This window comes from Hermetia illucens, chromosome 2 (assembly GCF_905115235.1).
Source record: "Hermetia illucens chromosome 2, iHerIll2.2.curated.20191125, whole genome shotgun sequence".
Lineage (NCBI taxonomy): Eukaryota > Metazoa > Arthropoda > Insecta > Diptera > Stratiomyidae > Hermetia > Hermetia illucens.
Window position 1 is genome coordinate 105898532 of NC_051850.1, and position 16811 is coordinate 105915342.

Genomic DNA, 16811 nt, shown 5'->3' on the forward strand with positions numbered 1-16811 from the left:
CAGAGTATCCAGATGTTGTTGAACAAGCCGAGCGTATTCAGTCTCTCAAGGCATTCCCATACCAGTTTAGAGTTCATCTGGTTGGAGTTAAGCGCCTTGATCGCTGCTTACCTGTTGATGAGAATAGTAACGTTCTGCCTCTTGTAGTTCCTTTGAGGATTAAAAGAGGCACATCAGTCTATGGCGTATATTTCCGCCTGGAATATGCTAGTGTGCTTACCCATAGGCTCCAAATACATTTTCCGTGGACTAAGGACACCGCCACCCGCTCTCTCTACTGTGAGGGGTCCGTCACTGTACCAAGTAATCAGTTGCTGGTTTAAACCGTATGTCACAGCCACGCTCTGCTAGTTTGCCTTGTTACTCCAACGTGTTTCAAACTTTATCGAAGTGAATTCTCTTTGGTGTCAATAATTCGGGGTACCGCCTAGAATGAATATGTATCTTTCTTCGATTTAGGGAGCTCCCGGCCTCAGTGATACTCCCGACCATCGTGAATATTGCCCTCCTTGCCTGCGTCTGTATGTGCAGATGGAGAGTTGCTAATACCAGAAGGACCTCCAAGAATGCCGTTGGGGATGTCCTCGTCGCCCCACTGATACACAAATAAGCCAGTCTTTGGAGTTTGGGTAACTGGCTTGTGTGCTGAGTTCATATACCTCATACAAGAACCGTGGGTTGTTGGTGGGGTAGTCAGGGGCCTAAATTTCCAACATGCTGACCTATTGTATGCCAATGGAAGCGATCAACCTCGCACCTGCATGGTAGTCTCAAAAGACTTCCAGGCTAATTTGTTTAACGACCTATGTGATGGCGACACCAACAGAGAGATAAAGAGATACTATGGGTGCTTTGCAAATTTCCCCTATGACGCAAAAGAAGTTCCCAGTAGAACATTCATCAGAGCTATCCAATATGCCAAAAGTAGTGGCATGGGGGTAATAGCAGGATGTAATGTCAACGCTCACCACATATGCTGCGGAAGTTCCAACATCAATGCAAGAGGATCGAGACTGTTGGAGTATCTAATAGGGACCGATTTGCCGATCCTAAATTTGGGTAATGAACCCACTTTCTTCAACGTGGTCAGACGAGAGGTCATCGACATCAAGGTGGCATTTCCTGACATCGCGGCTCTGATCGGAGAGTGGAGAGTATCAAACGATATCACACTCTCGGATCACAGACGCATTGATTACGTAATTGGGATGGATCCACCTCCACCCATTCCATTTCGAAATCCGTGGAAGACAGATTGGGTGATGTATAAAATAGAATTGAGCGCCCGAGTCACGATCCCTGGGAAGCGCATCAAATCCATTGCTGGAATTGATAAGACAACCCAGATGATCACAACTAGTATGAGAGAAGCTTGCGGTCAAAGTTGTCCACTCAAGATGCCAAAGAAGGGTAAAACACCGTGGTGGAACTCGGATTTGGCAAAACAGCGGAAAACGACAAGGATGCTCCTCAATCGTGCTCTGAAGGCTGATTCGGGCGCTAGCTGGAATAGCTATAAAGAAGCACAGAAGACTCCAAAGAAAAGCATAAGATTGGCTAAACGATCATCATGGAGACGCTTTTGCGAAGAGACTAACTCTCTTGGGGCAACCTCAAAGCTGAAGCGGATTCTGGTCAAAGAACGTAGCCAGAAATTGGATTATTTACGTTTACAGAACGGGAAGTACACAGAAAGCGATGAACAAACGGCAAACCATTTGCTTGAAGTGCACTTCCCAGGCAACATCCAAAATCGAATCTCGGGGCCAACAGGTGCATAAAGCCCTCAACCAAGAGACTGGAATCTGGCGTGCAAAGCAGTATCACTGTAGCGAGTAAAATGGGCATTTAACTCGTTCCATAGATACAAATCTGCAGGTCCGGCTGACATCATCCCTGCGCTAGTAATAGAGGGAATAGATGCTCTGGGTCTACACATTCGGAATATATATCGCGCATGCCCAGCAATTAAATGGCGTGATGTGAAAGTGTTATTCCCTCCCAAACCAGGAAAACCCACCTACACAGACGCAAAAAGCTTTCGATTGATCAGCCTAACGTCCTTTCTGCTAAAAGGACTAGAAAGACTAGTAGATCGGTTCATAAGGGATACACATATTCCTAAGTGACCACTTCACCATAGGCAACACGCCTACCAGAAACGCAAATCCAAGGAGACAGCACTCCATGAACTTACGGCAAAAATTGAAAAGGCGATGTCCGAAAAAGAATACGCCTTAAGCGCATTCATGGACATGGAAGGTGCCTTCAATTATGCTTCATTCGCGGCAATTTGTGATGCGGCAAGATAGCATGGAATCGAACCGCTGCTAATCAGTCGGATCCTTCACATGCTAGAGTGGAGAATAATCCACATATCGGCCAGAAGTCAATTGAAGCAAGATGTCTCTCTCCACTGTTATCGCTCTTGGTAATGGATACCCTGCTGTGACTCCTGGAGGACAAAAAAGTTTTCGCGCAAGCATTTGCGAACGACCTAGCCTTAATAATTACCGATTGATTGCTTTACTGAAGGAATGCGATAGGTAAGACCTAGGGACTTTCACGCAAACGGATATACTGGATGTATACATCCATAATAAAACCCATTTTGATGTATGCATGCATGTGCATGTGGGTGCCGGGGCACTCTAACATCGCCGGTAATGAGGAGGCTGACAGACTGGGTCTGGGGACGAGGGTCTGGATCTACAATGGTGGGGCCAGAACCAGTTCTCGGAATGCGATCATCTACTGTCAAGTCTACTCTGAAGGGTGAAATTGCAAGAATTCACGCAATCGAGTGGAGAAATTTGGAGTCTTGCTGACAAGCGAAAATCCTTGTGAAAGAGCCTAGGGCCACTAGAGCAGTATTTTTGTTGTCCCTTAAGAAGTGTGACATGAAAACCCTAGTGGGGCTTTTCACGGAACACTGCTGCTTAAACTACCATATGGAAAAGATTGGGGTAGTGGTTTCGGCTATGTGCAGCCAATGTGAGGAGGAGGAGGAGACGGCCCTGCACTTTTTATGCAGCTGCCCGGCATCCTCAGATCTCAGACGAAGACACCTTGGCAAAGTTTTCTTCAATGAAGAATCTGCACACTCTCTGCCTCTGGAGAATGTTCTCAGATTCACAAAAGCCTGCCAGCACCATAGGCGGGAAGCCATTGAATAGGCAATTTACGGGGATAGTACAATGGGTCTAACAATGGCCTGTGTGTTCGGAGCTGCGGCTTCCCCCAGTAAACTAAACTAACTCAGTTCTTTCAGCCCAAATTACCGCCCCATAGGTAATTATTGGACTTACTATTGCAGTATATATCCAAAGTAGTATCTTCAGGCTGCAACACCATTTTTTCCTCCTGGACCTACAAGTCATCAGAGCCCTCGTAGCTTTCCGGCAAGTGTTTCCGACAGCGCGTAATTCTCAAATATTTGACCTCTGTTTCTCGTTTCACGTCACGTGTCATGTAATCTTATGGATTTCAGGCGATCAAGCTTACGTTTCCTAGTGAATGGTACTATGGTGGTTTTGGCTGGATTGATACGCAGTCCCACCTTCCTGCACCAGGCATTGGTAACCCTTAGTCCAGTTCGGATTCTATCACATAGGGTATCCTCATATTTGCTCCGACAGATTCTTTTTATTGTTGGATTAATGCTTACGGCAACTTCAAGGCGCGCCCTCGTCCTTCGGAGAGGGTTCAGGGAGGATATTGGCCGTAATGCCGGGTTTGCATGCATGTCAGGCCTCAACAAGCGGTTGCAAGAGTTTGACTTGGATTGTGTACAGTAGATCCAATAATTGGACACCAATCTACTCGATCAGTTTTCGGTAATAGATATACTATAAGTGATATTTTTACGAATATTGGTATGTCACTTTATTCACTGACTCCTTTTAAACTTTTCTGTTACCCCCAAAAAAAATCCACGTTGTTTACCATCCAGGTACTCAGAGCCAGATTTGTAGTTCAAAATAAATTAAAAAAAAAAAATTAAATTAAGTTATGCTTCACGAAAGTATTTAACCCTTAGCCCATAAACCTGGTTCGTTTGTGTCCGGCCAAAAGCAAATATAGCTGTATTTTTTGGAATCGCGTCGGGAGGTCGCCACTTTTGCTTTGTAAAAAAAACTATCGGCCCTAAGCATTCGCCTACCGATTCTCGGCACGGCAGTGTCAATCAAGACAAGTCAAATTTGTGTGTCAAAAGTGTAAGTAAAATTTTTTGCGAATTTCAAATTTTAAAACGTTTGTTGTGAGCGAAAAAGCACCAGAAAAGTTCCAGCACACAATAAAATGCGAAATTATTTTAGTAGATTCTTCGGAGAAGATGGAGCAGCGGACGAGCGAAGAAGTTCATCGTATCCTCGGGAGAAAGTAAATAATTTCGGTGGCGAGGACAGTGAAGACGAAATTGATACTGCAGAAGAAGATGACAGCTGCCGTTCCGAAGCAAGCGTGTCCGATGTAGAATCTGAAGAAGTGGACGATGACTAAACAAACGAAAACGTAAACGAGCAACAAAATGCTCCGGCAAGAAGACGGAAATACGCCTATGGCAAACACAAACATAAGTGTTTCCAGGATCAGGAAGTAAAAGGCCGCCGATCAACGGTAACAGAAATTTTGCCGGAAGTTTTTGGTGATGCTGCCACCTCGCGTACACCACTAGAAGCTTGGAGCGCGTTGTTTACGCATGAGATTTTGGAGGTAATTTTAAAAAATACCAACGCTGGAATTGAAAGAAACTTGGCTGCCCAATCGAATATTAATGATTTGATGTTGATTTGATTTGATTTGACGATAAAAACACACGGGTTGAAAGACGAGCTGCAGATGCTCTGGCACCAATTCGCGGAATTTGGGATATTTTTGTGTTAAACTGCCAAAATAATTATCAGCCAAATGATATTTTGACCATAAACGAACAGCTTTTAGCCGTTTTTCTGCGCGGGTATATATAAAATGGTAATCGGCCCGTTATGGAATTAAAATTGTTTTGATGAATAATGCCAAAAAGGTTTTACACGGTAAATGCTTTTTCATATATGAGGCAACTGCCAGTTGACCACGGCGAAGGTGTACCAACATACTACGGGCGTAAATTGAGTGAGCCGATTCAGGACGCTCCTTGGCACATGTGACAGCTGCTTCACTGGTTCGAACTGTTCAACAAGTTGAAGAAATATCATGGATCGACCAAGGTTGATACAATCCGAAAAAAGCACGAACGAAATTCTGCAACCTTCAAATGTCTTCGATTGGTATAACTAGATGTGGATATGACGGGGATAATATGATATTTTGCTTTCTTTTTGTCAAAAGAAAAAGTTTGTTGATGTTGTCCTCGAAACACAAGACTGGGAAACAATTCGCAGACAGCGATTAATGATTGTTTTCCACAATGAAACAAAATGTGGAACAGACATCTTTGATCAACTGTGCCGGCGTAAACTCGTGTATATTTTACAATCTCTGAAAAGAAAATGGCAGTTTAAACAAGCGAGAATTTTTGAAAAACCTTGCGTTATCGCTTATCAAAACGCATCTTGAATAGCACGCGACACAGGCTGGAATTCATTAATTGCTATTACAGAATATTCCCGAGGTGCTTAGTACCAACGATGTAAAGGTCGGTTCGAATAAGTTGAAGGAAAAGCTTTTTTTGCTCGACAGACAAAGATCGTAAAACTAACATTTGCTGCAAGAAATGCAAAAACCGAATATGCGAGGATCATCGTACTTCGTGCTGCACTTTTTTCAATGAAAATCATTACCAAACATGAGAGTTGACTTTTCCTTAAAACATTAGCACATTTTGGGCAGTTATACATTTTCTACAACTTGGACCACATATTTCCAGGAAATTTTTTTGGCAATTTTGGGGTCGACAAATGAAGCATTTGAAGCACTCTTCCCCTTGAAAGTCTTGTTTCAATTATGTATTTTATGGCATTATTCGTCTAGAAGTTATAATTTAAATAAATGAAGAAGAATTTTAACTGAGTTATTTCACTTGGGATTACATAGCATGGCCCGTTTTTCGTGAATAGTGTCAAAAAGCTTCCGGTCACAATTTCCCACTCCCTCAATCATTTAACCTCAGACTTTATACCATTTTCGGAAACTACATAAAATTTCTTATAAATGGATATTTTCCAATTGCCCAGGTCATCATCGCTTTCAAGATATATTTGTTTAAATTTTAAAGAAATTTCAAAATCGATTTTTTATCAAAATTTCAATATGCATTATTTTAAGCGCACTTCAAACTTACAATTTTGATAAAATTTTGATAAAATTCAAACTTACCAACCAACCAACAACATCAAATAACATCAAACCGCACTGGTCAAACGGGAAAAATAAAGATAGGAGAATACAACTTTGAGACCGTTGATAATTTCTCCTATCTAGGATCGAAAATAACAACCGATAACAGCTACGATGATGAAATCCGCGCACGGTTGTTGACTGCCAACGGAGCCTATTTCAGCTTACAAAAGCTGTTCGAAACGTCATAGGGTCAACGCTGTTACTGTACAATGATCTTGCCAGTCTTCATGTATTCCTCGGAACCTTGAGTTCTTAGCAAGAAAAATTGCGAACTCTTGGCCGCGTTCGAGAGAAGAATCCTCCGTAGAATTTTTGGCCCCCTACATGAGGATGGACGATTTCGTAGCCTACATAACGACAATATCTATGAGCGGCACCATGATCGTCCGGTTGTGGATAAAATCCGGCTCAATATGTTACGGTGGGCGGGCCACTAAATCCATATGAATGAGGATGATCCAGCCCGGAAAGTCTATAAGGGCAATATCTATGGTAGAAAAAGAAGACGAGGAAGACCCTGCCTAAGATGGAGCGATGGCAGGTCAGGACGCCAGACAGCTTTTAGAGATATCGAATTGGTGGAGCTCGGCGCAAAACCGGGATGTCTGGAGTTCTTTATTAAGGCACGGATAAGCTTCCTCAATACATTCGCAAGTCCGGTCCATTGAGTGGGGGTACTGCCTGTTAGATATATCATAGTGTGCCCCAGACTTCAATCTTATTGAGAGTCTCTGAGGCGAACTTAAACGAAAAATTTTGAAGATAGTTTGCCAAAACAAATCGCAGTTGACCAGAAGGATTCAAAAAGTTATCAAGAATAATGCCGGATATTCAAGGTATTGAATGCATTGTAGCTAATTAAATTTAAAACGGAATTTTAATGTTAATTATTAAGTTTGTTCGACGCACCTATTATTATGACCATTTGAAAATAGCTGTTTTTTACAAATTAGTTAAATTTTTAGGTTTTCTTTACAGTTTGTAAAGCTTTTAATTTTTGTTATGATGATGAAGTATGTTTATGTTGAAAACTAATTTAATTTTTGAACGATAATAGAAAAGGATATGAAAACCAAGCTTGTTTGAGAATAAAAAAGCTCACACCTACTATTTTGTTCTGGTGTGTATATGTGCAAAACCTATTTCTGTGTCTTTTTTCCTCATTTGTTTATATAGCATTTTCTTATTGATGCAATTGCTTTTTTGGATACGATCTTCGCTTTAAAGGAAAAAAATCATGCGAGCAATATCCGTTATATTGAAATGTACTAATTGACTGGTGGTGACACACAGGGCAGGACACAGGGCAATATCTATGGTAGAAAAAGAAGACGAGGCAGACCCTGCCTAAGATGGAGCGATGGCGTAGGTCAGGACGCCAGGCAGCTTTTAGGGATATCGAATTGGTGGACCTCGGCTCAAAACCGGGATGTCTGGAGTTCCTTATTAAGGCAGGCCTAGACCGGATACCGGTTGTTGCGCCGTTGATGATGATGATTTATTGACTATTCTCGTAGTAAAGAATTATATGCGCAAAATATTTTCAGTTGCCAGGTGCTATGCACCTATCAAAAAAGGAACTCCATTGATCACAGTAATAAGAGAGAATGGTTTGGGAATCGGTGCAATTGCAACAAAACTTAATCGTCATCAAAATACGATTAGAGCTTTCAAGAAGATCTATAAAATTATAGTGCTGTAAGGCAAAGTGGCAGAAAGCCGTCCATTGATGACCAGCACAAGCGGGGTATTCGACGTTTATCAGCAAATAAGGAAAAGAGTTGTATGGCACTGGGGACCAGGAATAGGATCTGTCAAATATTACATGAATATCGAAACGCTTAATACGCTTCGCGGATAGCGAAACCTATGTTGAAACCAATCCATACAATAGGCCGATTGCCATTTGTCATTTTCAAAAATGGAGGACGGTTTCCGACTATGAGGGATTTGAATGTCACTCTGCAGGACGAATGGCGGAAAATTGATGAAAATCTCTTAAAATCAATAATTGGTTCAATGCCATCCAGGCTAGGAAAAGTGATTTCTAACAACATTGAGAATAAGTTGATGAACTGCTTGGTGTAATTGGTCGCCTCCATATTTAACCAATTTGGCTGTATTTGCATCAGCTTCCTTGCACGGATTGTTTTTTCAATACTTGGTGGTGGAAATATTTGTCCGTCCCGCAGCGATCACCGAAAGAGGCAGCGAGGGCTGACATACCCGATGTGACACCGGGACGTCCAAATAAAGAGGAAGCCTTATACGGAGATGGCAACTCTAATACCTTGTAGTGCCCCTGTTCTGAAAGAAAGCTCAGTCAGAATCGCTAGTCCTGAGCAGATGGATTCGCACACAAACCCAGTGCAGGTGCAGTCGACCGTCCTAGCTAGAGCCGAAGAGGAAAGATTCGTCAGGAAATGCGCAGCAGTGGTGAAGCCTATGCGGTCGGCAACGTTCCTCTAGAGGAACGTCAACAAACGTCAAAAACGGGCTGATAGAACTGGAGGAACTATTGGACCGAATCTGCTTCCATGAGCGGACGTGGGGAGCAACGTAACACGATTGGAGAGCAGAAACAGCCGCATTCCTCGCTGAGAACGCTGCTTGCGTCAAACGGTCCGCAGATCGCCCACTACAAAGCGAACTGGGTAAAAAGCGGAAGGAGGGCGACGGGCCTGAAGGAGACTTTATAGAAGTAGTTTCCAGGGCCCAAAAAAGAAGGCAAAGAAGGAAAAAAGGAAACAACTGACTACGCCGCCAGAGACACAGCCGTCCAAAGACAAGTAGGCTGCAATCCAAAAGCCAGGAGCAGAAAAGACGAGGAAACGAAGAAAGACTAGACCGTCGGCTCTGCTCATTAAACCAACGGAAGGCAAGACAATTGCGGAAGTCTTTAGTGAAATTCGCTACAGGAGGAAACCCGAAGACAACGGAACATAGGTGGCTTCCATACGGAAAACGAGGAGTGGCGGAGTCCTCATCGAACTGGGCCCAAAGACGACTAGCAAGAGTACGTTCTGCGTAGTGGTCAAGGGGTTATTGGGGGATAGGGCTCTTGTTTCTAGCCTTGAGCCCATATGCTATCTAAAAATCCGGGATCTTGACTGCCTCACAGAAAAGGTCAAATTGGAGGAGGCGATAAAGCGTGAATGTCCTGAGGTAACCAATGCCAGGATAGATGTCACCTATGTAAATGCTCGAGGCCAAAAGATCGCGTTGGTGGAAGTCCCCGAGCAATATGCGAGGAAAGTCCTTAGCAGCAGGAGAGTCAAAATTGGATGGGTAGTATGCAGGGTACGAATGCGGATAGTATTGACCAAGTGCTACAGGTGTCTGGACTATCGAGACACGTCAGCAGCTTGCAAGGGACCGGACAGGAGGATAGAATGCCGTAAATGCGGCCAAGTTGGTCATCAAGCGAAAACCTGCAACGAAAGCGAGAGTTGCGTTCTCTGCAGGGATTGTGGCGCGTCTGGCAAGAGCGTCGCTCACATAACAAGCTCGAGACGGTGTTCAATCTTCTAGGCGGAATTGGAAAAGGCTAGGGTGCGAATGGCATGATCCGCATTTTACAAATTAACATGCACCGGAGTGCAACTGCTCGTCAGTTGCTAGTACAGTTCGCTGCGGAAGTAAATGCTGAGTGCTAATTAGCAAACAATACCGAAACAAGGACCCGTCCTCATGGCATCTCGACTTATCGGGTTGCCATCTGGGTTATCTGAAAGCGACTCCCTGCTCTATGAGACGCTAGAGGGTCAAAGGAGGATGGAAATCACGTCGGGAGTAGCACAGGGATTCATCCTAGGGCCGGACCTCTGGAACGCTTCCTACCATAGCCTGCTGAGACTCGATATGCCCGAGGAGTCGCGCTTGATTCGTTATACAGATGATGTTTCGGCATTTGTTGCCGGACGCACTGTTGAACAGGCTCAAAGCTGATTTGGCATATTGATGCGACAGGTAATCGGATGGATGTCTGGTCGCCGTTTTAGCCTTACGCTGGAAAAAATCGAAGCAGTCGTCCTGACCAGAAGGAGAATCCCGACCCTGCGTCTCATATCGATCGGCGAGTTGACTATAGAGTCAAAACCAGCGGTTTAACGCTTGATTCGAAGACTAGCTTCTTCGAGCAAATCAAAGCAGCAGCGGACAGGGCTGCAGCTGGAGTCGCGGCCTTAAGTCGGCTGATGGCGAATGTTGGAGGTCCTATAATTACTAGGAGACGTTTCCTTATGGGAGCAACGCAGTCGGTTCTGCTCTATGGCGCGGAAGTATGAGCTGACGCCCTTGACAAGGAGGTGCATCGTAAGTGCCTTGTTCAAGTGCCGAGGTGGAGAGCTTTGCGAGTGGCGTCTGCTTATTGCACCGTCTCCGAACCGGCTGTGATGTTGACCGCAGGAGTGATTCCAGTTGCCCTCCAAGGAGCGCAAATATATCTACTGCCGTAAGGGCGAGAACTTAAGACAGGTAGTTGCCCGTTAAGAACGTCATTGCACCCTTACCGAGTGGAAACTCTCTTGGCAAAATGATGGACTGCGCCGCTCATCGACAATTCAGACCCGTGGTTGAACTGAACGCTCGATGAGATTGATTACTTCCTTACCCAAATTCTAAGCAGGCACGGAGGTTTTCAGTCTTACCTGCACAGGATTGCGAAGGCGCGAGAGGTGGGACGGCTTTCGTCAGCAGCTTTATGCAGACACAGGGGAGCTCTCTCCAGACAACATTGTCAGAGAGATGGTGAAGAGCACTGGCATTTGGAATCGTATTGCGCATTCTGTTCGGGCTCTTCTTATTGCGAAAAAATTGAACTCGATCGGCGGCGTAAGGGATTTTCTGAACTAACAAATCCCTTCCCCTCCCATTGCAGAAAGGAATTGCCTGACTTCAAGGCTCCCAAAGCCGAGGGAGCGGGAGAGTTAGCCCAAACTAATGTGTCAAACGGTTCCGGGCTAGTTATCTGATGACAGGGAGGTGTTTACTACTCAAAAAAAAGGGCTATTATTACGACACCCATTTCTCCCTATAGGTATCACCTGATTGTCAGAGGGAATTCTAGGCGGTGCTGTTATTCGAGCTCGGAGTACCATGCCAATGAGATAGTGATTCGCGTCCGTATTGGTCCCTCTATATATTCAGAGATTCATCAAAGCTGAAAGGCGGCGGCGGTCACTCAATACGAGGTCAATTTGGATCAAAGTGGTCCTATCTTGAGTGGATCACGTTTATTGGGGGACCGCTTTCCGCGATATTGATATCATCACTGGGGTAGGCTTTGAGGGTTCTTTCTACTTCCTCGAAGAAGGTATCCTTCTCCGACTCTGCTGTTTCCTCTCTAGGGGCGTGAACGTTAATGAGGCGTATATTTCGAAATTTGCATTGAACAACAATTAAGCACCCGGATTGACCTGAAATGGGGTATAAGAATTGCGAATTTTTTCGTCAAAAATAGATACTTCTTCTGCTGCGTTGGAAGTGCAATTTTCGATACATTGCCTGCAAAATGTTGAGTAACACAAAGATCCGTTTCCGGTCCACCTTTCTAACGGCATGGCAAACGTCCTGTACCCTGAGGTGGTTACTTACAATTTTCCGAAATTCACTTGTTTTCTGTAAGTACTCTTTTGTTTTTCTGATTTATGACTTTTGTGAATATTTTTGTGACCGTACCAATGGCAAGGTTCTTAAGGTGGTTGAGAAGACCAGTTGTTGATGCTTCATTTCCAGCACTCCTGTTAACTGCTGTTTTTATAATAATAATAATCGTTGGCGCAACAATCCATATTGAATCAGGGCCTTGAAGTGTGTTAGAGCACTTCATTCAAGACCGTAACGGTACACTAGGAGGCAATGTGGTCAGCATTGCGCTCGCCCGAGATTATTACCCTGATTTGACTCAGGTACTCATTCACAGCTGAGTCGACTGGTATCCGACGTCAAATCACGATGCAAATTCCACTGCCACCAGCGAGATTTGAACCGCGACCTTCCGTATGACAGCCTAGTGCTCTGCGGTTTTTGCTTTCTTTTTTCTCTTTACACTGCGGACGACTTGGTTGTCAGAGGGGATCCAAGGTGGTGTTGTGATTCGAGCCCATTGCACTATGCCAATGAAATAGTGATCCGACCTTCATTCCCTCCTCTTATATGTTTTGACAATCATTAAGTTTAAGAGGTGGCGGCGTTGGATTAGCACGTAGTCAATTCGGTTAAAAGTGATCCCGTCTGGAGAGGCCCACGTTCGCTTATCGATCTCTTTTCGCCCAAACCAGGTACTTTCAAGGACTATTTCGTATGAGAGTCCTAATTGAATAATCCGCAGCCCATTATCATTGGTGTTTTTATAAAAGCTATGGAAGCCGACGTATCACCTGAATATATGCTCCGTCCATACTTGGCTGTTAAAATTTCCAATATGATTGTAGAAGGTATCTTTCTCAGGCTCTTCAGTCTCCTAAATAGGGGTGTGACCGTTAAGGCTAATATTTCGAAATTTGCTTCTCAATTACTTAAACGCAGTTAGGCTCGGATAATTTGTAAGCGGAGGCGTGTTGAGCTGTGTCTTAAATGGTTCCGCAAGGACTTACGCTTTTCAAGTGTCCAACGAAATTTCAGGACTTATGATTACCAGTCAGCCTCTTTATATACTGAAACCTATGATGCCCAGATTTTATGCATCCTATATTGCTATGTCCGGATAGCTGAGTGGTTAGAGCACAGGGCTGTCATACGGAAGTTCACGGTTCAAATCTCATAGGTGGCAGTGGAGTTTGTATGGGGATTTAACGTCGGATTCCAGTCGACTCAGCTGTGAATGAGTACCTGAGTCAAATCAGGGTAATAATCTCGGGCGAGCGCAATACTGACCACATTGCCTCCAACAACGTACTATTGTAAAATACCGTTACGGTCTTGAATGAAGTGCTCTAACACACTTCAAGGCCCCGATCCAATATGGATTGTTGCACCAGCGATCATTATTATTATTATTCGAACTAGACTATAAGAGTCTGATTGTGCTCAAGGGAAGCGACCATATGGTGCTCCACTTTTTCTTAGATAGAGTGAAATTGAATCTTATCAGGAAACTATAGAGCATCATCTCCATTTTGAGAGCGAAAAACAGTGATGGTCTTCGACCCACATAATATAAAGCAAATACCAGCATCTTCGGTGCGCTTTCCCCCAAGGGAGCTACACGCAGAGCATAATGCATACAGTTGTGGAAGCCCTGTATGGGGGTTCACCCTGGTGAAGGGACTGCAGAGTGAATCCTACTTGCTAGTAACTTTTTCTACACCGTTTACGGAACAATCGAAAGAAAGGGAAGCCAGAGACTTGAACGGAATTGACTTGATACCAGTTCAAGTGAATCTATGCAAACCGGACAGATGAATGATTTGTGGGATGAGATGAGACCTTTCATGGATGAGGTCATGGAAATTGCTGTACCTCCAAGTGCGACTTTTCTCAGAAATATCAAACACGAGGGGATCGAGTCTGTCTTCCATTATATATATTAGACTAAATTTATATCGAAAAATATAAAGATTAGTCAAAATAACCTGAAGCGTGACAAAGGTTCTTCCTATCTGCTGGCAACGAGGCTGACAAAGCTGCAGAAATGCCTCAACATTTTTCTGGTACAAGAGCCATGGGCACGTTTTAACAGGATCTGTGGCATTGGATCAGTAAAGGGGGCTAGGATCTTCCACCATGAAAGATCCATAAGACCGAGGGATTGTGTCCTGATGTCAAGACGGTTAGAGGCAATCATGTTGAAACAGTTCTGTTCACAGGACTTAGTTACGGTCATCGTACAATACCGGCTTAATGGCAAGAGGGAAAACATCATAGCTGCCTCCGCTGATTTACCTTATGATTCTTCGGATTCTCCTCCGACGCAAGAACTAAACTTCAAAACACTGCAATGAAAGCAGCTCATATACTAATTCGATTAGATCTATGGGGGAAAAACGGACGTGGGGGGCACAGAGCATTGGAAGAGTTATTGAGAGAAATGAGGTTACCCTGAAACGTAGAGAGAACTGGGAAGTCCCAGAAGAATGCGTGGCGGGATATACGGAAGTTTTCTACACCGGTGGCTCAAAAACAGAATAGGGCTCTGGAGCCGGAGTCTACCACTCAAATAAAAAAACAAGTTGGCTTTTCTTTCGGGACAATATGCAACGGTTTTTCAAGCCGAAATATATGCGATCCTAAACCAGCAAATTGGTGATAGATGAGCGGTTGACGTGCAGCCACATCGCAATCTGCAATGATAGCCAGGCTGCATTGTGAACGTCCATTGATGACCTCGATAATCGTTCAGGAATGCAGAAACCGTTTGAACTCTATCTCTAGATTCAATACCGTGGAACTACTCTGGATACCTGCTTACTGTGATGTAGAGGGGAATAAAATTTCGGATGTTTTAGCAAAAGGGGGTTCAATTTCCCACATGTCAGGACAGGAACCGGCAATTTGATTAACACTAGCATTGGCTAAGGCTTTCTCCAAAAACTGGGAGTGAGCTTCTCACAATGACAGGTGGCAGAGCATAAATGTTGCTAGACACACCAAACTTTTCCTGTCAGAAACCACCATGCATACTGCAAAGTTTATCCTGGCGGGGAGACTTACAGGAGTATTGTAGGCATTCTGGCAGGTGGTAATTCACTAGCTAGACATATGTTCAGAATAGGAATTATTCAAAATGATACGTGCCCCTTTTGTAATGAGGAAGGGGAATCCACGGAGCATTTCCTATGTGAACGCACCGCCTATGGATGCATCAGACATCAGATCTTCGGTGCCGATATTCTCCAGTTTGCAACGGGTGGCATCACATCCACTAATGGAAACCTTGCGATCAGTTAACGAATCCGGAATATTCCATTAGACGGGGGAGTCGAGTGCAATGGGCCACCACGGCTGAGTGCTCAGAGGCTATAGCTTCCCCCCACCACAAACAGTTGCACACACATAAGACCAAGGTTTTCAGTCTGACGGGCCATCACACTCTTTCTATCATATTTACAGAGGGGGGACATGAAGTATATATTGGGTTGCGGAAAAAGAAATGTCGTATTTTGTCAATAGATGGCTACACTTAAACATATCTTGTGTTGTACTTATCGTATCGGGTCATACTATAAGGCGATTTGAAGACGATAATCTGTGCAGCAAGTGTCTCTTTGACAGTGTAGTGATCGTACGTTTCAGTCTCAAGTTATAGCGCGTCAAAGATGGAGTCCACCAAGAAAGAAATTCGTCAAATTTTACGTTTTTACTACCTGAGAAGTAAAAATGTAAATCAGGGGGCCGAAAAAATTTGTGAAGTTTATGGGCCCGATACTGTAACGATTCGCACAGCACAGCGTTGGCTCGATCGATTTCGTTCAGGTATAGTGGATGTCGAAAATACACCCCGTACTGGTAGGCCAATCGTCGTATAAACCGATAAAATCGTCGAAATCATCCAAGAAGTTTGGCATGTGAGCATTCGCTCGATTGGCCAGGAACTGGCTATAGACCATAAAACCGTTTGGAACCATGTACAGAAGACTGGATTCCAAGAAAAGCTGGATGTTTGGGTGCCACACGAGTTGACGCAAAACAATCTCTTGGACCAAATCAACGTCTGCGATGCACTGCTAAAGTGGAACGAATTCGTCCCATTTTTTAAGCGAATGGTGACTGGTGATGATGACGTACGATAACCTCAAGCGAAAAAATCGTGGTCGAAGCGCGGCCAGTCGGCCCAAACCATCGCCAAGCCCGAATCGAGGAAGGTTTTTCTGTGTGTTTGGTGGGATTGGAAGGGAATTATCTACTATGGGCTGCTCAATTCGGTCCTCTAGTGTGAGCGACTCGACCGTTTGAAACAGGCAATTGAGCAGACGCGGCCAGAATTGGTCAATAGGAATGGTGTTGTGTTCCGCCAAGACGACGCTCGGCCTCACACATCTTTGATGACCCGCCAGAAGCTACGGGAGCTCTGATGGGATATCTTATCGCGCCCACCGTATAGTCCGGATCTGGCACTAAGTGATTACCATCTCTTCCGGTCCTTGGAAAACACTCTTGGTGGTAAGTTGGCCTCAAAAGAAGCTTGCGAAAACTGACTGTCTGAGTTTTTTGCAAATAAGGAGGGGGGTTTTCTAATGGGGGATAATGAAGTTACCTTCTAAATGGCAGCAAGCTTGCGAACATAACGACGCATATTTGACTTAAATCGGATAATTCTAAGTATGTTAAATAAAGCTTCAAATTTCGATCGCAAACATGAAATTTTTTTGCCCAACCCATATATGGCTGCCAGTTACCTCTGAATTGGGTATAGCGTAACAAGCGCATCTACACCCGCCTGAATAGAACGACGATAGCGACCCTTTTTTTTACCCCCTTAGGGTTGTGCTTACAATTGTGGCACTGAACGTAGTTTCATTTGACACACT